The sequence below is a fragment of the Nerophis lumbriciformis genome, linkage group LG18, assembly GCF_033978685.3.
Source record: "Nerophis lumbriciformis linkage group LG18, RoL_Nlum_v2.1, whole genome shotgun sequence".
Lineage (NCBI taxonomy): Eukaryota > Metazoa > Chordata > Actinopteri > Syngnathiformes > Syngnathidae > Nerophis > Nerophis lumbriciformis.
In genome coordinates this window covers 27,225,961-27,249,665 of record NC_084565.2, presented here as the reverse complement: position 1 = coordinate 27,249,665, position 23,705 = coordinate 27,225,961, and the positions used below count along the sequence as shown (strand labels likewise).

The 23,705-nt window shown below is 38.6% G+C and overlaps 1 protein-coding gene across 1 annotated transcript in view; it reads left to right on the top strand.

The window, feature by feature from the left end:
- lingo3a (leucine rich repeat and Ig domain containing 3a) overlaps positions 1-23,705 on the top strand; it is a 116,844-nt gene that overhangs the window by 1,160 nt on the left and 91,979 nt on the right. The gene's annotated exons all lie outside the window — the stretch shown is intronic.

The window sequence follows — 23,705 nt, the reverse complement described above, 5'->3', positions numbered from 1 at the left end:
TAGAAGGCGAGAAACACTTTATTTCAACAGACTCTGGCGCCGTACCTGTCGTCAAAACTCCAAAGACCGATTGCACAGTTGCACTAACAAAATAAGAGTCTCAGAAAGCTGGCGTGCACAAGCTAGCAAGCTACGGAGTTTGCCAACAATGTATTTCTTGTAAAGTGTATACAAAGGAGTACGGAAGCTGGACAAATAAGATGCCAAAAACCAACCACTTTCATGTGGTATTGGACAGAAAGGAGGACTTTTTTTCTCCTCCATTCGAAAATGCGGACGTTATCAGCACCACTGTCCAATCAATGCAAGTCATCAGAATCAGGTAATACACCAACTTATATTCTTGTCTTCATGAAAGAAAGGAATCTATATGTGTTAAACATGCTTGTATTATCTTTAAACACCTTTAACTTGTTAACAATATTAACTATATGTGTTAAACATGCTTGTATTATCATTAAACACCTTTAACTTGTTAACAATATTAACTATATGTATTAAACATACTTGTATTATCATTAAACACCTTTAATTTTTTAACAATATTAACTATATGTGTTAAACATGCTTGCATTATTAAACACTTTTAACTTGTTAACAAAAACATATATTTCATAAATAAGTAAATATAAATTATATATATGAATGAGGTAGATCCCCACGACTTGATCAATTGAAAAGTAGCTCGCCTGCAGAAAAAGTGTGAGCACCCCAGAACTAAAGGCTTTAATAAAAAGAGAAGTTTTCAAATGTTTCTTAAAAGTTTCAACACAGTCAAGATCACGGAGGGACTGGTGCAAATTGTTCCAGAGTCTGGAAGCTATAGCCTGGAATGCCAGGTCTTCACGGGTTTTAAAACGAGTTTTGGGGATCTTTAGAAGACCCTGGCCTGAAGACCGGAGGCTGCGCCCTGAAGAGTAGGGGCATAGCAAGTCAGTGATGTACTGAGGGGCCCCACCATGCAACGCACGGAATGTCAGGACTACAATTTTAAACTCAATGCGGAATTTAACTGGAAGCCAATGAAGACTGCATAAAACGGTGGTGATATGGGCTGTTCTGGGTGGACCAATCAAAAGTCTGGCAGCCGCATTTTGTACAGTCTGAAGTCTCTTTAGTGTTGACTTGTTGAAAAGAGTGAAAATAAAATTGCAATAGTCAATACGAGAAGAAATGAAAGTGTGAATGATCATTTTGAGATCCAATTTTGACAACAAATTTCTTACTTTAGAAATATTTCTGAGATGATAAAAACAGTTTTTGGTCAGTTGATGACAGTGACCCTCCAAAGACATTGACTGATCAAACACAACCCCAAAGTTTCTGAGGCTGCTTTTAACAGATGCATCCAGAGCACCAAGGGAGTTCTTGATCATGGGGATCTTTTTATCTGGAGCAATTATCAGAGTTTCCGTTTTCTTAAAATTTTCCGTTTTGTTAGAATTTATAGCGGTTGTCAACATAACTGAATACGAAACTATCACTTTTCTTTTTTGTTCATATGAAAATAATTTTCATATAGTATTTTATACACTTATCTCCCCTGTTTTCCCAGAATATGTCCCTTATTATTTCATTTAAATATGCAGACATTGTACAAAACCCAAATTATACGTTGTGTAATTCGTAAATAAAAACAGAATACAATGATTTGCAAATACTTTTCAACTTATATGCAATTGAATAGACTGCAAAGACAAGATATTTAATGTTTGAACTGATACTAGTAACTGGCACTAATACACCCCCATAGCATCATGCTGGCTTTTGAATTTTGCCCCTATAACAATCCGGATGGTTATTTTCCTCTTTGTTCCGCCACAGTTTCCAAAAACAATTTGAAATGTGGACTCGTCAGACCACAGAACACTTTTCCACTTTGCATCAGTCCATCTTAGATGAGCTCGGGCCCAGCGAAGCCGGCGGCGTTTCTGGGTGTTGTTGATAAATACCTTTCGCTTTGCATAGTAGAGTTTTAACTTGCACTTACAGATGTAGCGACCAACTGTAGTTACTGACAGTTGTTTTCTGAAGTGTTCCTGAGCCCATCTGGTGATATCCTTTACACACTGATGTTGCTTTTTGATGCAGTACTGCTTGAGGGATCGAAGGTCCGTAATATCATCGCTTACGTGCAGTGATTTCACCAGATTCTCTGAACCTTTTGATGATATTACGGACCGTAGAGGGTGAAATCCCTAAATTCCTTGCAATAACTCGTTGAGAAATGTTGTTCTTAAACTGTTCGATTTGCTCACACATTTGTTCACAAAGTGGTGACCCTCGCCCCATCCTTGTTTGTGAATGACTGAGCATTTTATGGAGGCTGCTTTTATACCCAATCATGGCACCCACCGGTTCCCAATTAGCCTGTTCACCTGTGGGATGTTCCAAATAAGTGTTTGATGAGCATTTCTCAATTTTCTCAGTCTTGTTTGCCACTTGTGCCAACTTTTTTGAAACATGTTGCAGGCATCAAATTCCAAATGAGCTATTATTTGCAAAAAATAAAGTTTGAATGTTAAGTATCTTGTCTTTGCAGTCTATTCAATTGAATATAGGGTGAAAAGGATGTGCAAATCATTGTATTCTGTTTTTATTTACGATTTACACAACGTGCCAACTTTACTGGTTTTGGGTTTTGTTGAACAAAACAGTTAGCTCCATCTTTTGACACTTCTTCCACTCCCGTCTTTGCACGCTACACCGCTACAACAAAGATGACGGGGAGAAGACGCTGCCGAAGGTGAGCCACGTAAATAAGAAAACGGCGCATCCTGAAGGGCAGTCAGAAAGTGGCTTGAAGATGATCTGTAAAACATAATCTATGCAACATTTTGGCCAAAGAAACAGCATTACATGTTATGTAGACCACAAGGAAGTGTTTTCCATTTAGAAAAATAAAAAATAAAAATATGACTCCTTTAATGCGCCCTATAATCCGGTGCACCTTATATAGGAAAAAGATCAAAAATAGACCATTCATCGGCAGTCCGCCTTATAATCCGGTGCGCCGAAAAATACCGTAGTTCTAATTATAATCTCGAAGACGCAGTCAAAGGAGGTTTGGCCTGGAGGAAGGCTTCGGCACAGAAATAAATCCTAAAGAGACTGTCAGAAAGCGGCTTGAAGATGATCTGTAAATCAATCAATGTCAAATTTTGACCAAAGAACCCCCATTACATGTTATGGAGACCACATGTTTTGACACAATGCTTCTATTTTGACCGACAAAGCTTTCGTAGACTTTACGGTACTCGTTGATCAGATCAGGAAACACACTGATCAATTGCATTCGATACTACTCGACTAATCAAATATTTGCAGTCCAGGCACAGAACATGACAACTTTAAATAGAGAGACAGACGAAAGCGAAACGAAGCAAAGCGAGGGACGTGGAAGAACAACTAAGACACAAAGAGAGAAAGAGGAATCGAGCGATACGCACAGAGAGAGTCACAAGTCAGTCTGGACCTAGATGTGAAAATAATTTTCTGTATCTGGACCTATACGCTGCACACCAAATCTGATTTATTAGCCCTCAAGTGACACAGATCTGATTTTTTTTTTTCCAGTCTAAACGCTCCAAAGTGCTTACATGTTGATCTTTTCGCATCAGATTCAGGCCACGTCAAGATGTAGTCCGTATCCGATTGGAATCTGATATTTTCAAATTTTGACTCTCACACTATTATGCTAAATCCACTATCGACTGGACTCTCACACTATTATGCTAGATCCACTATGGACTGGACTCTCACACTATTATGTTAGATCCACTATGGACTGGACTCTCACACTATTATGCTAGATCCACTATGGACTGGACTCTCACACTATTATGCTAGATCCACTATGGACTGGACTCTCACACTATTATGCTAGATCCACTATGGACTGGACTCTCACACTATTATGCTAGATCCACTATGGACTGGACTCTCACACTATTATGCTAGATCCACTATGGACTGGACTCTCACACTACTATGCTAGATCCACTATGGACTGGACTCTCACACTACTATGCTAGATCCACTATGGACTGGACTCTCACACTATTATGTTAGATCCACTATGGACTGGACTCTCACACTATTATGCTAGATCCACTATGGACTGGACTCTCACACTATTATGCTAGATCCACTATGGACTGGACTCTCACACTATTATGCTAGATCCACTATGGACTGGACTCTCACACTACTATGTTAGATCCACTATGGACTGGACTCTCACACTATTATGCTAGATCCACTATGGACTGGACTCTCACACTATTATGCTAGATCCACTATGGACTGGACTCTCACACTATTATGCTAGATCCACTATGGACTGGACTCTCACACTTTTATGCTAGATCCACTATGGACTGGACTCTCACACTATTATGCTAGATCCACTATGGACTGGACTCTCACACTATTATGCTAGATCCACTATGGACTGGACTCTCACACGATTATGCTAGATCCACTCGACATCCATTGCACCGGTCGCCCAGGGGCACATCTGCGGTCCCCTCCAAGGTTTCTCATTGTCATCCCATTGGGTTGAGTTTATTCTCGCCCTGATGTGGGATCTGAGCCGAGGATGTCGTTGTGGCTTGTGCCTTAGTGCCTTGCATGGTAGCTCCCGCCCTCAGTGTGTGAATGTTTGTGTGAATGGGTGAATGTGGAAATAGTGTCAAAGCCCTTTGAGTACCCTGAAGGTAGAAAAGCGCTATACAAGTATAACCCATTTACCATTTACTTTACAACATTTAGAACTAGAGATGTCCGATAGTATCGGACTGCCGATATTATCGGACGATAAATGCTTTAAAATGTAATATCGGAAATTATCGGTACCGGTTTCAAAAAGTAAAATTTATGACTTTTTAAAACGCCGCTGTACGGAGTGGTACACGGACGTAGGGAGAAGTACAGAGCGCCAATAAACCTTAAAGGCACTGCCTTTGCGTGCCGGCCCAATCACATAATATCTACGGCTTTTCACACACACAGCCATACAAGTCACACTGAGGGTGGCCGTATAAACAACTTTAACACTGTTACAAACATGCGCCACACTGTAAACCCACACCAAAACAAGAATGACAAACACATTTCGAGAGAACATCCTCACCGTAACACAACATAAACACACCAGAACAAATACCCAGAACACCTTGCAGCACTAACTCTTCCGGGACGCTACAATATACACCCCACCTACCCTCAACCCCGGCCCCCTCAACCTCCTCATGCTCTCCCAGGGAGAGCATGTCCCAAATTCCAAGCTGCTGTTTTGAGGCATGTTAAAAAAAAATAATGCACTTTGTGACTTCAATAATAAATATGGCAGTGCCATGTTGGCATTTTTTTCCTAAACTTGAGTTGATTTATTTTGGAAAACCTTGTTACATTGTTTAATGCATCCAGCGGGGCATCACAAGAAAATTAGGCATAATAATTTGTTAATTCCACGACTGTATATATCGGTATCGGTTGATATCGGAATAGGTAATTAAGAGTTGGCCAATATCGGAATATCGGCAAAAAAGCCATTATCGGACATTTCTATTTAGAACAGCTGTTTCTTTCATTAAAAAATTTCAGGTTCATTTTTTGTACTTAGCAAACTCATCCCGCGGGCCGGATAAAACCCGTTCGCGGGTATGATCCGGCCCTCGGTCTTACGTTTGACACCCCTGGTTTAGTTGAACATCCCTGGCATAAGCAGTGTGAGGGCAGGTCAGCAACTAACAAAAAAGGGAAGACTTTACTGAATCCTAAATTCTAAAGAGGGTCTTTTGCCTCCTTTTTAAACTCCAGCCTCCGGGCAAAAGCCACTTTGAGCCAAGTCCTTATTGACAAAGCCATCCCTGGCTCTTTATTGTGATCGAAGATGTCCGAGACAGCTTCGGCATGTCATTACCGGCGTCGCTTTGTTGCAGTGTTGACATTATGGATCACTTGCTGCTTGTCAGGAGCCACATGAGCTGCTTTGGTGTAAACATCAGTGTGCAGGATTGGGATGAATGCAACCGCAAGGCTGGAAGTGCAAAGTGCCCTGATGATGCCAGTAATGAAATGTCTGCTGACGGGTCAATTAGATCCTTCATGAAGTGCGTTGTTGAACCGCTTGTCCCCCCTCCCACAATCAATTTCTTCACCCCACTTTTCTCCACATAAAGCTGTCAGACCGCTTAACGATATCGCCGCCACGCTGCATTGTTTTTTTTGCTTAACGGCGGCCATAAAACGAGCGTGAAGTCAGCAAGACGAGGCAATTGAACAAGGCGAGACTGTCAGATGGCCACATGCTGGCGCGGCCTTGGTCAAGGTTAGAAGATGGCCAGCTGGCTGCCCGCAACTGTAGCGCCATTAAACAGTTTGGATGGTGCTGTAATCTAAATGCAGAGCTCAGGGGCATGGGGTGCATCAGGAGCTTTTATATGCTAACATTTCTAAAGGTGATGGCATACACCCCAAACTAAGACAATTTGCATAATGAGAGGTCATTTTTCTGTTATAAAAACTCCCCTGTAGAGCTTTGAAAGTAAAGTTTAAGTTAAAAGTTAAAGTACCAATGATTGTCACATACACACGAGGTGTGGCGAAATTATTCTCTGCATTTGACCCATCACTCTTGATCACCCCCCTGGGAGGTGAGGGGAGCAGTGAGCAGCAGCGGTGGCCACGCCTGGGAATAATAGTTGGTGATTCAACCCCCAATTCCAACCCTTGATGCTGAGTGCCAAACAGGGAGGTAATGGGTCCCATTTTTAGTCTTTGGTATGACTCGGCCGGGGTTTGAACTCACAACCTACCCCTCTCAGGGCGGACACTCTAACCACTAGGCCAGTGTTTTTCAATCACTGTGCCGCGTGAGATGCAGTCTGGTGTGCCGTGGGAGATTAAGTAATTTCATGTAATTGGGTTAAAAATATTTTTTGCAAACCACTAATTATAATCCGCAAATAATGTACCGTTGTTGAGTGTCGGTGCTGTCTAGAGCTCGGTAGAGTAACCGTGTAATACTTTCCCATATCAATAGCTAATTGCTTTGTAAATATCGGGAACATGGTTTGTCGTGATCACAATATGCGGGAGGCAGGGTGCAGGTAAAAAAGGTATCTAACACTTAAACCAAAAATAAACAAAAGGTGAGTGCTGCTAAAAAAAGGCATTGTAGCTTAGGTATGGCTATGCAAAACAAAACAAAAACTGAACTGGCTGCAAAGTAAACAAAAACAGAATGCTGGACGACAGCAAAGACTTACAGCGTGTGTAGCAGCAGACGGCGTCCACAAAGTACATCCGTACATGACATGACAATCAACAATGTCCCCACAAAGAAGGAAAGCGTCCGCACAACTTAAATAGTCTTGATTGCGTAAACAAAGCCGATGCGGGGAATAGCGTTTAAGGAAGACGTGAAACTGCTACAGAAAAATACCAACAAAAGAGGAAAAGCCACCGCAAGACAAGAACTAAAACACGACACACAGGAAAACACCAACAAACCAAAATAAATCACAACGTGATGTGACAGGTCGTGACAGTACACCTAATCTTGTTGTTGTTGATTTTTTGGCGAGTTTGGTCCGTTTTACATAAAAAAATGAGTCACAAATCAAATAGTCTATAATTATCAACGAATGACACAGTCATCTTGACTTTGAACACAGTCCACACGAGTATAAACAAATGCCATTGGTTGATCTACACCTAACATCCACTGTAATGATACCACGTACAATAGCGTATCTAGTCGATACTACTATGATTACATCGATATTTTTTAACATCACCAAATTTTCTTTAGTTTAAAAAAAAATGTACATTATGTTTATAAACTCAGGAGATATGTCCCTGGACTTTGAATATGACCAATGTATGATCCTGTAACTACTTGGTATCGGATTGATCTACCACTCGTCTTTAATCATTTTGAAAAAAATAATAGAAGGGAAAATGACACAATATGTTACTACATATGTCAGCAGACTAAATTAGGAGCCTTTGTTTGTTTACTTACTACTAAAAGTAGAGATGTCCTAATAATATTGGCCTGCCGATATTATCGGCCGATAAATGCGTTAAAATGTAATATCGTAAATTGTCGGTATCTGTTTTTTTTATTATCGGTATCGGTTTTTTTTAAATTTTTTTATTAAATCAACATAAAAAACACAAGATACACTTACAATTAGTGCACCAACCCAAAAAACCTCCCTCCCCCATTTACACTCATTCACACAAAAGGGTTGTTTCTTTCTGTTATTAATATTCTGGTTCCTACATTATATATCAATATATATCAATACAGTCTGCAAGGGATACAGTCCGTAAGCACACATGATTGTGCGTGCTGCTGGTCCACTAATAGTACTAACCTTTAACAGTTAATTTTACTAATTTTCATTAATTATTAGTTTCTATGTAACTGTTTTTATATTGTTTTACTTTCTTTTTTATTAAAGAAAATATTTTTAATTTATTTATCTTATTTTATTTTATAAACATTTTTTAAAGTACCTTATCTTCACCATACCTGGTTGTCCAAATTAGGCATAATAATGTGTTAATTCCACGACTGTATAAATCGGTTGATATCGGTATCGGTTGATATCGGTATCGGTAATTAAAGAGTTGGACAATATCGGAATATAGGATATCGGCAAAAAGCCATTATCGGACATCCCTAACTAAAAGAAAAGTTGTCTTGTATGTTCACTATTGTATTTAAGGACTAAATTGCAATAAGAAACATATGTTTAATGTACCTTAAGATATTTTTTGTTAAAATAAAGCCAATAATGAAATTTTTTGTGGTCCCCTTTATTTAGAAAAGTACCAAAATACTTTTGGTACCGGTACCAAAATATTGGTATCGGGACAACACTAATACACACACACCTAGCACCCACTGGCAGAAATGTAGATCGGCGCCTATGCTTATGTAAGCTTGGTATCCTAAGAACAGATCTAGACTGCAGTGGACATTTCTTTTTGACCTCTTTCTTCTGTTATACAGTACAGGGCAAATGTTTGCACACACCTTCTCCTCATTCAATGCGTTTTCTTTATTTTCATGACTATTGTAGATTGTCACTGAAGGCATCAAAACTATGAATGAACACATGTGGAGTTATGTACTTAACAAAAAAAGGTGAAATAACTGAAAACATGTTTTATATTCTACTTTCTTCAAAATAGCCACCCTTTGCTCTGATTACTGCTTTGCACACTCTTGGCATTCTCTCCATGAGCTTCAAGAGGTAGTCACCTGAAATGGTTTTCACTTCACAGGTGTGCTTGAAACTCATCGAGAGAATGTCAAGAGTGTGTAAAGCAGTAATCAGAGCAAAAGGTGGCTATTTTGAAGAAACTACAATATAAAACATGTTTCCAGTTATGTCACCTTTTTTGTTAAGTACATAACTCCACATGTGTTCATTCTTAGTTTTGATGCCTTCAGTGACAATAGTCATGAAAATAAAGAAAACGCATTGACCGAGGAGAAGGTGTGTCCAAACGTTTGGCCTGTACTGTACATTTTGGAAAATAAATGGCTTTGTTATGCAAAACACAAATGTCCACTGCAAAGCGCGCCGTTTTTTTAAAATGGTATTTTATTGGAAATCAAATTACATCTACAAAAAAGTACAATAAACATTACATACAAAAATAAGGAAAATGAAAAACCTTAATTGTAATTTTTAAAGTTGTAAAATCTTTTTTAGTGTCCAGTTTGCCAAGCAGATAAAAAAAGGTCTGTCCATATTATTTTATTTGAGGCGTTCTCTTTGACTATTAACATTTGTAAATATAATATTTTGCATAGGTAATAAAAAAGTTTTGAATTTATTTCACATTATAATCAATCGATATTGGAGCCATGAATATTGGCCTATCCCGATTTTAGTCCGACATAATATCAGCACAAATCATAGTACAGCTTGGTATTATTTTGTAGTGTGGTCTGTTAGAAAAAGGCTTGATAAAGTGAAATTACTCAGAGAACAGGAGTAGGTGGAACAACTCTTACCTTATTACAGATTAATGCTTTTGAAGTGGAGGGGGATTAATTGGTTTTATGGCCACACCTACTGGTCACAATAATTTGTTAAGTTACGCTTATGATGTGGGAAATTTAATAATGCGGACACGTTTGTTACAGGGTACAATATATAACGTTTCTGCCTTGGAGACTTTGAATCTATTAGTGATATGCAACTACAGTTAGTTGATACTTATTTATAATGACGAATGCCGTGTTTTATTATTGCTCAATCAAGCACACTTGACATGCACCCGGGGGGTGAAATGATTAGCCACACTAAATTGGCCCTAGCTGAAAGGGACAAGCGGTAGAAAATGGATGGACGGATGGATGGATGCTATGTGTGTCTGGCTTGTGTGCTATTATGTGCCCAGCTGCTGTGTAGCTGCTATCTCCTAGCAGCCTAATTTTTTTTTTTTTTACCATACAGTATTTACCTTTTGAAATTACTTCACTAAAATACAAGTGCTTATTGGAGGACATTTAGATGTTAACTGTCCAGTTTTGCAGAAGTAAACACGCTGCAGGACTGCTTGTATCAGCGCTTACATCAGCAATTTTAAATGCAAGCCGGTATCATCCAATACTTGTTTTTTGCCGATATAAATATCGAATTTGGACACCCCTGATCATATCTAAATAACATTTTTTTGTAACACTTTAGTATGCGGAACACATATTCACCATTTTTTATTCACTTATTAACATGCAAATTAGTAACATATTGGCTCTTAATTAGTCATTATTAAGTACTTATTAATGCCTTATTCTACATGGACTTATTATACAACCAGTAAGCCATTAACTAAGAGCCTTCCCTCAATAACCTCAGAATTTTTGCGTATTAGTAACTAGAGATGTCCGATATTCCGATATTGTCAAACTCTTAATTACCGATTCCGATATCAACCGAAACCGATATATACAGTTGTGGAATTAACACATTATTATGCCTAATTTTGTTGTGATGCCCCGCTGGATGCATTAAACAATGTAACAAGGTTTACCAAAATAAATCAACTCAAGTTATGGAAAATAATACCAACATGGCACTGCCATATTTATTATTGAAGTCACAAAGTGCATTATTTTTTTTTTTTTAACATGCCTCAAAACAGCAGCTTGGAATTTGGGGGGGGTGGGGGGGGGGTGTATATTGTAGCGTCCCGGAAGAGTTAGTGCTGCAAGGGGTTCTGGGTATTTGTTCTGTTGTGTTTATGTTGTGTTACGGTGCGGATGTTCTCCCAAAATGTGTTTGTCATTCTTGTTTGGTGTGGGTTCACAGTGTGGCGCATATTTGTAACAGTGTTAAAGTTGTTTATACGGCCACCCTCAGTGTGACCTGTATGGCTGTTGACCAATATTGCCTTGCATTCACTTGTGTGTGAAAAGCCGTAGATATTATGTGCACGCAAAGACAGTGCCTCTAAGGTTTATTGGCGCTCTGTACTTCTCCCTACGTCCGTGTACACAGCGGCGTTTTAAAAACTCATACATTTTACTTTTTGAAACCAATAATTTTGAAACCGATACCGATAATTTCCGATATTACTTTTTTAAAGCATTTATCGGCCGATAATATCGGCAGACCGATATTATCGGACGTCTCTATTAGTAACCCTAACCCTAACCCTAACCCTTATATGTTCCCCATGTGTCCAAATAACTCTAAATGAAGTCTTTGTTACTTTAATAAGCAACTAATTAATGGTGAATATGTTCCCCATACTAAAATGTTACCCACTTTTTTTCCCCAATATACCTACTAGAACCATTGCTATTTAATAACAAAGGGATTCAATTTCAAAAGATTAGAAGCGTGCATGTATACAATAAATGGCAAATAGTTTTGTCAAATAGGTTAGAAAAAGCACACAATGGATCAATGTTATGGATGAATTTTCTCAAAAAGTATAATTGACGGATTACTTTGAATCTCCCTTGATGTATTACCCATACAGTGATTTTGATTCCTGACAAACACAGCATTCCTGTCAACATTCATTTGTATTTTGCATATTTTACATCATGCATGACTTTAGCATCAAGCTTGACAGTTGCAAAAGTAAGTTTGGCATATGAAAATTACAATATTCAGGAGGATTTTGGCCTCAGTCTGGACCCCCTCTCCAGGGGCCCAGGCTTAAACTGAATATTTTTTCTCTCAGCCACCCCTCCCCAGCGTTTACCTATTTCTCACCTTATTTGTAAGCGATCCTGTTCTGTCTCCCTGTAATAATTGTCTGCTCTTGAATGGGATTGTTCTGAAAATCTTAATTTCCCCTCGGGGATTATTAATGTATTTCTGATTCTGATTCTGAGGATGTACACTCGCAGGCCACAACATTATATGCACAATCTAACAATATCTGTAATCATCATGCTAAGAGATGTTTCTAATATTTTGGTTACAATATCTCACCAGATGGTGACCTAATTATAAAGAAAAAAACACTTCTCGCTGTGATGCACTGTAGCGTTAGGTTGTCAGTAGAGATGTCCGATAATGGCTTTTTTGCCGATATCCGATATTGTCCAACTCTTAATTACCAATTCCGATATCAACCGATACCGATATATACAGTCATGGAATTAACACATTACTATGCCTAATTTTGTTGTGATGCCACCCTGGATGCATTAAACAATGTAACAAGGTTTTCCAAAATAAATCAGCTCAAGTTATGGAATAAAATGCCAACATGGCACTGCCATATTTATTATTGAAGTCACAAAGTGCATTATTTTTTTTAACATGCCTCAAAACAGCAGCTTGGAATTTGGGACATGCTCTCCTTGAGAGAGCATGAGGAGGTTGAGATGGGCGGGGTTTGGGGGTAGGGGGTAGCGGGGGTGTATATTGTAGCGTCCCAGAAGAGTTAGTGCTGCAAGGGCTTCTGGGTATTTGTTCTGTTGTGTTTATGTTGTGTTACGGTGCGGCTGTTCTCCCGAAATGTGTTTGTCATTCTTGTTTGGTGTGGGTTCACAGTGTGGCGCGTATTTGTAACAGTGTTAAAGTTGTTTATGCGGCCACCCTCAGTGTTGACCTTGCATTCACTTGTGTGTGTGAAAAGCCGTAGATATTATGTGATTGGGCCGGCACGTAAAGGCAGTGCCTTTAAGGTTTATTGGCGCTCTGTACTTTTCCCTACGTCCGTGTACCACTCCGTACAGCGGCGTTTTAAAAAGTCATACATTTTACCGATAATTTCCGATATTACATTTTAAAGCATTTATCGGCAGTCAGATATTACCGGACATCTCTAGTTGTCAGTGATAATAACAGAGGCCAAAGGATGTGCAGGTTCCATTTTGGTGAGGATCTGGATTAAGGTGCTGATCTAGAAAAATTGAGTCCTCAATTTCTTAAGGTTCGGTTTATAAAAGCAGAATTTTTGCGTTGGGGGTCTTTTACGACACGTTTAATATTGAAGTTGAAAACATTTATTTGCTATAATTCTAATATAAGAGTTGTATGACATGTACAAAATAGACCTTAGTGGACTGTTTGGTGCAGTACATTGTTATTATTGGCCTTATATTTAATTCCATAGGCTTTAAAAGCTCTGTGATGTGTTGATTTCCCCTTAATGTGATGTAATTCTGTGACGATGATTCAATGCATGCCTCAAGACTACATAATTCATAACTATCTTAGCTTGCATGAATAATACATAGCAAAACGGTGTGTTTTTGATCAACGGATGTGGCGCACAAACATGCACTTCAGTCATGTTCACGGGTCTTAACGGCTGTTTTTGAAGCGAACGTCCCGCCTTTTTTGCACCTCGCGGCTGTTTCTAAGCGGGCCGTCAGGTTTGGATGGAGTGTGTCAGGTGTTGATGCTTCTTGGCTTGACGGGCGGGAGGAAGCTGTGGGTCAGAGGGAGGAGGGATGAGGAGAGTCCTACTGGTTATGCGATGCATATTTAATGTTTCCTTCCGTTCAAAGTGGTATTTGAGGAGTTATGTAATTGATAAAATGGAGAGCGGAGCACCTAATGGGTGTTTGCAGGCTGGCAATAATGTTCTTAAGTTCTGTTACCGCCAAGGAGTATGGTTCAGTTTGATACAAAATGCCATCCCATAGTCAAAAAGTTGTTTAATAAAATAATTCTCCTTTTCCACCGCACTGTACCTAATTTGTAATGACACGTTTCCACTGGCAAAAGCAGGTACTATTTCTATTACAGTAGTACCTAAATGTTCATGCTTAAGTGGTTCTTAACTAAACACACTTGTATCTCAAATCAGTGTCACTCATTAGAATTAATACAGCACAATTTTAACATGCCTTTAAAAAGGAAAAACATAACTTTTAGATAAGAAATATTGTATAAAAACAATACAATAAAATGTACTACAAACAAAATGTTCTAAAGCAGTGTTTCTTAACTATAGGGCTATTGTTGGGCTGCAAGTGCCCCTCAGAGGCTGCCGAAAAATATCTGTCTCTCAGCTGTGGTCCGTATTGGCTTGCAACGCTCCTCAGTTGTAATAGTGGCCTAGTGGTTAGAGTGTCCGCCCTGAGATCGGTAGGTTATGAGTTCAAACCCCGGTCGAGTCATACCAAAGACTATAAAAATGGGACCCATTACGTCCCTGCTTGGCACTCAGCATCAAGGGTTGGAATTGGGGGTTAAATCACCAAAAATGATTCCCGGGTGCAGCACCGCTGCTGCCCACTGCTCCCCTCACCTCCCAGGGGGTGATCAAGGGGATGGGTCAAATGCCGAGGACAAATTTCACCACACCTGGTGTGTGTGTGACAATCATTGGGACTTTAACTTTAACTTAATACACCTTTCCACCACATGTGGCAGTACTGACCATTAAAGTCAGAGAGAAGTTTGTTCAGCGCAAAAATTATGACTAAACCTGTATTTTTTTGGCTTTTCAATTTATTTCAGTTTAATTACCGTATTTATTGGGAACATCTCAAAACGTCACAAGCACACATTTTGTTTAAGTAAGAGCTTGTCTGGTTCCACCCCTGTGCCGTAAGCATCAAAACAAACAAACAAAAAAAGATTAAACCCTACATGAGCGACAAAGGCAAGGAAAAACTCCCCAGTGGGAAGAAACTTAGGACATAACCCAGGCTCTGTGGGGTGGCTGTCTATCTCGACTAGTTGTGTGTAGAAAAAGAGACCGCCTAGAGCAGGGGTGTCAAACTCGTTTTCATTGAGGGCCACATCGCAGTTATGGTTGCCCTCAGAGGGCCACTTTTAACAATGAGTAATATATGAATATACATGTATATATACCGGTATATATAATACATTAACAATATATTTTTTTTACATAAGCTGCAAAAAAAATATTACAATTTTACTTTAAAAACTGGCAGCTCAATCACCAGAATTTTACAGTAAAAGCAGTGTTAGTTTTTTTGCAGCATATAAAAAAATTTAATAAATGGAATGGAAAAACAATACCACTGTTTTTAGCGGTAAAATTCAAGCAACAAAGGTTTTATTTTTTTACCATAAAATCATGTTTTAATGGTTTTTTTTTTTTTTTTTTTTTTTAATGTTTTAGTGTCTTACTGTATATGGAAAAAAACAGTACGAAAGTAGATTTTATGCTAAAAAAATGGTAAAAAATGTAACTGTAAAATCTATTCTACAGTCTACAATTTGATTGATAATTTGCTTTGAAATAATAAGTCAAGCAGATATTTAAGTACAGTATTTATCTTTGTTTTAACAAACAATTTTTTTTGACTACATGATAATATATTTTGATTTTGATAATATTGAATTTTAAAAGATATGCAATTGCATGCAATACATGATTTTTAATGTCAAAAGGGAAAGAACAAATATATTTAGTATGAAAAGATTAAGCATTTGATTAACGCATATTAATTCCAGGCTTTCGCGGGCCACGTAAAATAACGTGGCGGGCCAGATTTGGCCCCCGGGCCTTGAGTTTGACACCTGGGCTCTAGAGTAGCGAGCGATAAGAAATAATTTTATTGACAGTTTACTTAAGGAACATATAAATCTTTGTTAGAATGTATTTATTTGAGCACTGTATAATTGTATGTACATTTATTTTTCATCAGTTTTCATGAGTCATTTTGCAGTATATTGTATTAGTATTATATTTGTCAATGCTCTTTGTGATTAACACATGGTTTAATATCATTTGACAAGGTTTAAGTAGTTTAAGCAGGTTAGATGTAATTATTGAAAATGTTTAAACCAAGAGTCAAATTATTTATTCAAAGTTAATATTTGAATGGGGCCCGAGGCCCTCTATAGTAGAAAATGTGGACCCTGGGGTCAATAAGGTTAAGAACCCCTTTTCTACAGTATCTCCTTCCAGCTGCTTCTCAGTCAAACACATCATCATCAGCTTCTTGAGAATTGTCCGCCATTTTAACATTCTCGTCTGGAGTGATACACCTAAATTGCTTTGCCAAGTAGGCGACACGCTCGGTCATATTTTTTTATGATTCCTTTCTGATTATTTTTTTTTGAGTTGCTTGCAACCACTGTTGATTTCTCTACTGGGAATAAAAATGTCAACTTTCACTTTCCTTTTCATTTTATTTTTTACTGCAACCAGAAGAGTCTAGAGCAGGGGTCGGCAACCTAAAACGATGAAAGAGCCATATTGGACCAAAAATAAAAAATAAAAATCTGTCTGGAGCCGCAAAAAATGTAAAGCCTTATATAAGTGTTAAAATGAAGGCAACACATGATGTAAGTGTCTGTATTAGCTATATTAGCCTACTATAAACATGACTATGTGTCGCAGGCTGATGCAAATCTGCGTTGACAGAAATGTTGAAATGTAATATTTATTCTACACATTTTTACAACATTGGAAAACATTTCTAAATCGGAGGCTTTTCAGAGGGTGTGATAACTCCTGGAAATTACTGGCTTAGAATGGCCAAAGGTAAAGATGTGTGTGCTCAAGTTAAAGGAAACGGAAACTACAAATAAAATGAGCTCAAATATACCGTATTTTTCGGAGTATAAGTCGCACCGGAGTATAAGTCGCACCTGCCGAAAATGCATAATAAAAAATGAAAAAAACATATATAAGTCACACTGGAGCCCGGCCAAACTATGAAAAAAACTGCGACTTATAGTCCGAAAAATACGGTACCTAAAATACGAGGCATAATGGTGCATTATGTACATACAGCTAGCATAAATAGCATGTTAGCATCGATTAGCTTGCAGTCATGCAGTGACCAAATATGTCTGATTAGCACTCCACATAAGTCAATAACATCAACAAAGCTCACCTTTGTGGACTCACGCACAGCATAAAACTTTTGATGGACAAATACAGACAAAGAAGGAGTGGCATAAAACACGTCTTTCTGTGGCGGCATCAAGGAAAGTTGTACATGCGAACAAACTACGGTGCGTTCAGGGACTTTCGAAATTATGACAAAATGCAGCGCGTCAAATACTCTCATCGGTGAAGCATGTTTAATGTAAACAGTGAGATTTCTAACAATTAGGAAGGTTTGTGTCATGTTTGTCCTCCTACAGAAACCATATTAAAACAAAAAATATATTTTTTCCCCCATCTTTTTCCATTTTCATACATTTTTGAAAAAGCTCCAGGGAGCCACTAGGGCGGCGCTAAAGAGCCGCTTGGGGCTCGAAAGCCGGACGTTGCCGACCCCCGGTCTAGAGAGTTGGGAGACATAACAGGGGCTAAAGAACAAAAGTGACACTGCCCTTCCTTAGTGTAGCGAGCGCTGCCACGTATTCTTCCGCCTTTGTCTTACACCCCATATATGTATTCTTCCACTGCGCTCAAAAAACTAGGCCTCTTTTTCTTTTCATAAAGTATCAATAATGTATGTGAGTGCATTAAATAAACACGGAATGAGTGCCACCTGTATGCCAGTTTTCCCTTCACTGCAGCAGTCCTGTTTTCTTGCTGCCCACAGTCTCCTCCTGGATAAACATAACACATAACGAGTTAGCAGTGTGTTTTTTGTAGTTTCCATAGGTACTGAGTGGAAAACTGAGCAGAGACAGATACTGTGCTGTGTAAAATTAACTTAAGACTTAGACAAACTTTATTGATCCACAAGGGAAATTGTTCCACACAGTAGCTCAGTTACAAAGGTTGGAAAGGGTAAGGCCACGACTTTCACCTCTCATCCTCAGTCACTAATCTGGGTGTTAGAATGGACCCTCACCTGACATTTGAGGCTCAAATAAAACAACTGTGCAAGACCTCCTTCAACCACCTCAGGAACATTGCTAAACTCCGCCCCTCACTCACTCTCTCTGATGCCGAGAGGCTTGTCCACGCCTTTGTCTCCTCCAGGCTAGACTACTGCAACGCACTTCTTGTCGGGATCCCCAGCAAGAACATCCAGAAGCTGCAATACATACAGAATAGTGCTGAATTACGACCATATCACACCAATTCTCAAATCCCTTCACTGGCTTCCTGTTCCACTCAGGATCGAATACAAAGTCTCCCTACTAACCCACCAGTGCCTCCATGGAAATGCCCCCCTCTACCTCAAAGAACTACTCACCCCCAAATCCTCCACACGACACCTCCGCTCCGGACAGGCTAACCTCCTACAAACCTCCGAGGACAAAGCTACAAACAATGGAAGACCGGGCTTTCGGCTCCGCCGCTCCCAGTCTGTGGAACGCTCTCCCTGACCACATGAGGGCACCACAGACTGTGGATGCTTTTAAAAAAGGCTTAAAAACCCTTCTTTTTAAAAAACAACAACCTTATTTTAGATATATGCATACTAGTTCTAGCTATTATGCTGTTGTAGTTTTTATTTTTTAAAATTTTTATTATCTTTTTATTTTTTTATTTTAATACACTGTAGCACTTTGAGGTTGTTTTGTCAATGTAAAGTGATTTTTACAAATAAAATATATTATTATTATTATTATAAGGATGGAAAGAATAGTGCAGGTATAAAGTAGACCAAAAATGTACCATAGTAGCAATATAAAATATAACATATATGTAATATTTAAATATTATATGTATAGTATATAACAGTGGTTCTCAACCTTTTTTCAGTGATGTACCCCCTGTGAATTTATTTTTAATTCAAGTACCCCCTAATAAGAGCAAAGCATTGTTTGTTGAAAAAAAGAGATAAAGAAGTAAAATACAGCACTATGTCATTAGTTTCTGATTTATTACATTGTATAACAGTACAAAATATTGCTCATTTGTAGTGGTCTTTCTTGAACTATTTGGAAAAAAAGATAGGTTTTTATTTATATTTATAAAGAATTTTTGAATTGTTGCTATTTTTAGAATATTTAAAAAAAATCTCACGTACCCCTTGGCATACCTTCAAGTACCCCAAGGGGTACGCGTACCCCCATTTGAGAACCACTGGTATATAATATAATTATATATATTCCCATTATATGGTTATTTTTGGGGACCTTTTTCAGCTGAAAGGGACACAATAATGACAACAGCATGTGACAATCCAGCATACTATATATAGTACAGTAGTATTATACAGTACACTTCACTTGTGTAGGGTGGAGCTAAACACACTGCTGCTTGTTGACTGGTCCATTTCCCTTGTGGATCAATAAAGTTTGTCTAAGTCTAACTCAACAGTGATTTGTGGCTTCAATGTAACATAATAAATGCTCCAACATGAAATATAATAACAATTGTTTGCATGCGTTTGTCTTGGTTCGTTAGAAAATAAAGATGGTATCACTATCCTGCCTACACAACCTGGTTATGGAAAGGCAGGCCAGATTCAGGTTGGTGTTCTGAACTATATCCAGGGGCGTCAAAGTGGAGATGTTGTACCGGGGCCCCAAGCACAGCGGGGCCTCTGGGCTTTTTGTAACGTTTGCAGAATTGTTTCATTAAAATTTGTAAGTTATAAAATTTATGTCATAAATGTTAAGATCAAATGAATATAGTCTTATTCAACAATAATAGGTTTGTTTGAAACAAATTAGGAATGTCTAAGACAGGGGTGTCAAACTCATTTTAGCTCAGGGGCCACATAGAGGAAAATCTATTCCCAAGTGGGCCGGACTGGTAAAATCATGTCATGTTAACTTGAAAATAAAGACAACTTCAGATAATTTCCTTGGTTTACAAATAGAACAACCACAATCTGAAAACATACAAATCATGTTTAGTTTTTTTACACTTACATGTTGATGTTCATAGTAGTCTATCTTTATTTGTCGTGATTTATAATTTCTGAATAAATGATGGGATAATGTTCCTCAGTCAAATAGGTGTGAGTCTGGCAGAGTTTTAAAAAGCTCTCATTGGTGTAACATTTTAATCTATCAGAAGATGTAATAAATAGTAATATCAAAACCAAATTACAGGACGTTATTAATGTAATTTACACATTTTACTCAACTGATGTGCTAACATCATGTGGTTTATTCTGTACATATGTAGCATCATCTACAACGAAACCTATGCATTTGGACTCATTTCATGAATCACACATGAAGTTAGAAGGGGATACATGTTATTTCAGCATATTTATGTGCGCCCAGATAATGTGTCCCCAGTCCTCTCTCTCAGTGTATTTCAACCTTTTCTGATCCAAGGCACATTATTTTCATTGAAAAAATTCTGAGGCACACCACAAGCAGAAAACATAAAACAATTAAACTCAGCAGCCGATATTGACAGTAAAAAGTCGTTCTCGCAATTGTTGGATACGACTTTAAACCATAACCAAGCATGCATGACTATAGCTCTTTAGTTTTTTGGTGTTTTCCTGTGTGTAGTGTTTTAGTTCTTGTCTTGCGGTCCTATTTTGGTGGCTTTTCCTGTTTTGTTGGTATTTTCCTGTAGCAGTTTCATGTCTTCCTTGAACGCTATTCCCCGCACCTGCTTTGTTTTCGCAATCAAGGCTATTTAAGTTGTGGGGACGCTATCGTTCTTTGTGTGGACATTGTTGATTGTCATGTCATGTACGGATATACTTTGTGGACGCCGTCTCTGCTCCACACGCTGTAAGTCTTTGCTGTCGTCCAGCATTCTGTTTTTGTTTACTTTGCAGCCAGTTCAGCTTTAGTTTCGTTATGCATAGCCATACCTAAGATTCAATACCTTTTCTTAGCAGCACTCGCCTTTTGTTTATTTTTGGTTGAAGTGTTAGATACCTTTTTACCTGCTTGCTGCCTCCCGCATATTGTGATCATGACAAACCATGTTCCCGACATCTACAAAGCTATTAGCTACCTGCTGCCACCTACTGATATGGAAGAGTATTGCGCGGTTACGCTGCCGAGCTCTAGACAGTACAGGCATTCAACAATGGCACATTTGCGGATTATAATTACTGGTTTGCAAAAAAATATTTTTAACCCAATTAGGTGAAATTACATAATCTCCCACGGCACACCAGACTGTCTCACGGCACATTAGTGTGCCGCGGCACAGTGGTTGAAAAACACTCCGCCCCCTCTGAAGTCATGCGCACACCTGCGGTAGGGAATACAAATAATTACTATTGCGATATCCAGTGGACACATTTAGAAGAGCAGTTTCTTTCATTCAAAAATGTTTATACTTACCAAAAATCATCTCGTGGGCCGAATAAAACCTGTTCGCGGGCCTGATCCGCCCCGCAGGCCTGATCCGACGCGCGGGCCGTATGTTTGACACCCCTGGTCTAAGACTACCGACACCCCCTATTAAATATGCAAAATGGTTCGTTCCACCTCGATAGTGGGAAAATCAAGCTTTGAACACTTTACTCAATACAAATGTCATTATGTCATTAAATCTCACCTTTAAGCATTCATACACAGCACCAACATTTTGTTGGTAGAATATAATAAATCTATCTGTGGCAGCATAGGAGAAATGTATGTACATGTTTCACTTTAGCATCTGATTGATTGGTGCGTTCAAGGACCCTCAATTTAAAGTTAGAAACAGAGGTGTCACTTGGCAAGGGCAAGGCACGTTTATTTATAGAGTACAATCAAGGCAATTCAAAGTACTTTATAGAAAATGTTTTCAATAGATATATATGCATATATTTCAAATTAAAATAAAAGCAATAAGAATTAATTAAAATTAAAACCAATCCAAGAGTGTTTCAGTTGTCATATGCATAATTAAAAAAAGAAAAGTTCAGCCTGGGTTAAACATTGCCAACGTTGAGGCCCGTATCACAACTTCTGGAAGACTATTCTAGATTTTAGGAGCTTAAAACTGAAAGGCAGTTCCACTATGTTTGGTCCTGACTCTGGGCACCAGCAGGAGACCGATCCCTGAGGTTCTCAAATTCTCGAGAAGGTTCATATGGCTCTAACATATGAAGGCTTTAAAGACAGCGGGAAGCTTAATCCCCAGGAGATGCACCAATAATAATATATCATTTTCAAATGTTCTTGTAATCCGACCATATATTTGGTATATTCAATGAAATGTTTACCTGACATGTTTCGACTGCAGATGGCAGTCGAAACATGTCAGGTAAACATTTCATTGAATATACCACATATACTGTATGGTCAGATTACAAGAAACAATTTAAAAGTATATGAATAAGAAGACATAATGAACCTTTTTGAGCAATAATAATATAATCATAAAAATAATACTATATTATTATGATTCATATTAACCACTGATGATTAGGGGTGTAACGATTAATCGATATATTGATTTATATTCTGTAGATTCAACTACATCGATTTGTGCTCGTCGAGTTTACCTTTCGGAAGGTAGTTATCATTCTACAAACCCCGTTTCCATATGAGTTGGAAAATTGTGTTAGATGTAAATATAAACGGAATACAATGATTTGCAAATCCTTTTCAACCCATATTCAATTGAATGCACTACAAAGACAAGGTATTTGATGTTCAAACTCATAAACTTTATTTTTTTTTGAAAATAATAATTAACTTAGAATTTCATGGCTGCAACACGTGCCAAAGTAGTTGGGAAAGGGCATGTTCACCACTGCGTTACATGGCCTTTCCTTTTAACAACACTCAGTAAACGTTTGGGAACTGAGGAGACACATTTTTTAAGCTTCTCAGGTGGAATTCTTTCCCATTCTTGCTTGATGTACAGCTTAAGTTGTTCAACAGTCCGGGGGTCTCCGTTGTGGTATTTTAGGCTTCATAATGCGCCACACATTTTCAATGGGAGACATGTCTGGACTACAGGCAGGCCAGTCTAGTACCCGCACTCTTTTACTATGAAGCCACGTTGATGTAACACGTGGCTTGGCATTGTCTTGCTGAAATAAGCAGGGGCGTCCATGGTAACGTTGCTTGGATGGCAACATATGTTGCTCCAAAACCTGTATGTACCTTTCAGCATTAATGGCGCCTTCACAGATGTGTAAGTTACCCATGTCTTGGGCACTAATACAACCCCATACCATCACAGATGCTGGCTTTTCAACTTTGCGCCTATAACAATCTGGATGGTTCTTTTCCTCTTTGGTCCGGAGGACACGACGTCCACAGTTTCCAAAAACAATTTAAAATGTGGACTCGTCAGACCACAGAACACTTATCCACTTTGTATCAGTCCATCTTAGATGAGCTCAGGCCCAGCGAAGCCGACGGCGTTTCTGGGTGTTGTTGATAAACGTTTTTTGCCTTGCACAGGAGAGTTTTAACTTGCACTTACAGATGTAACGACCA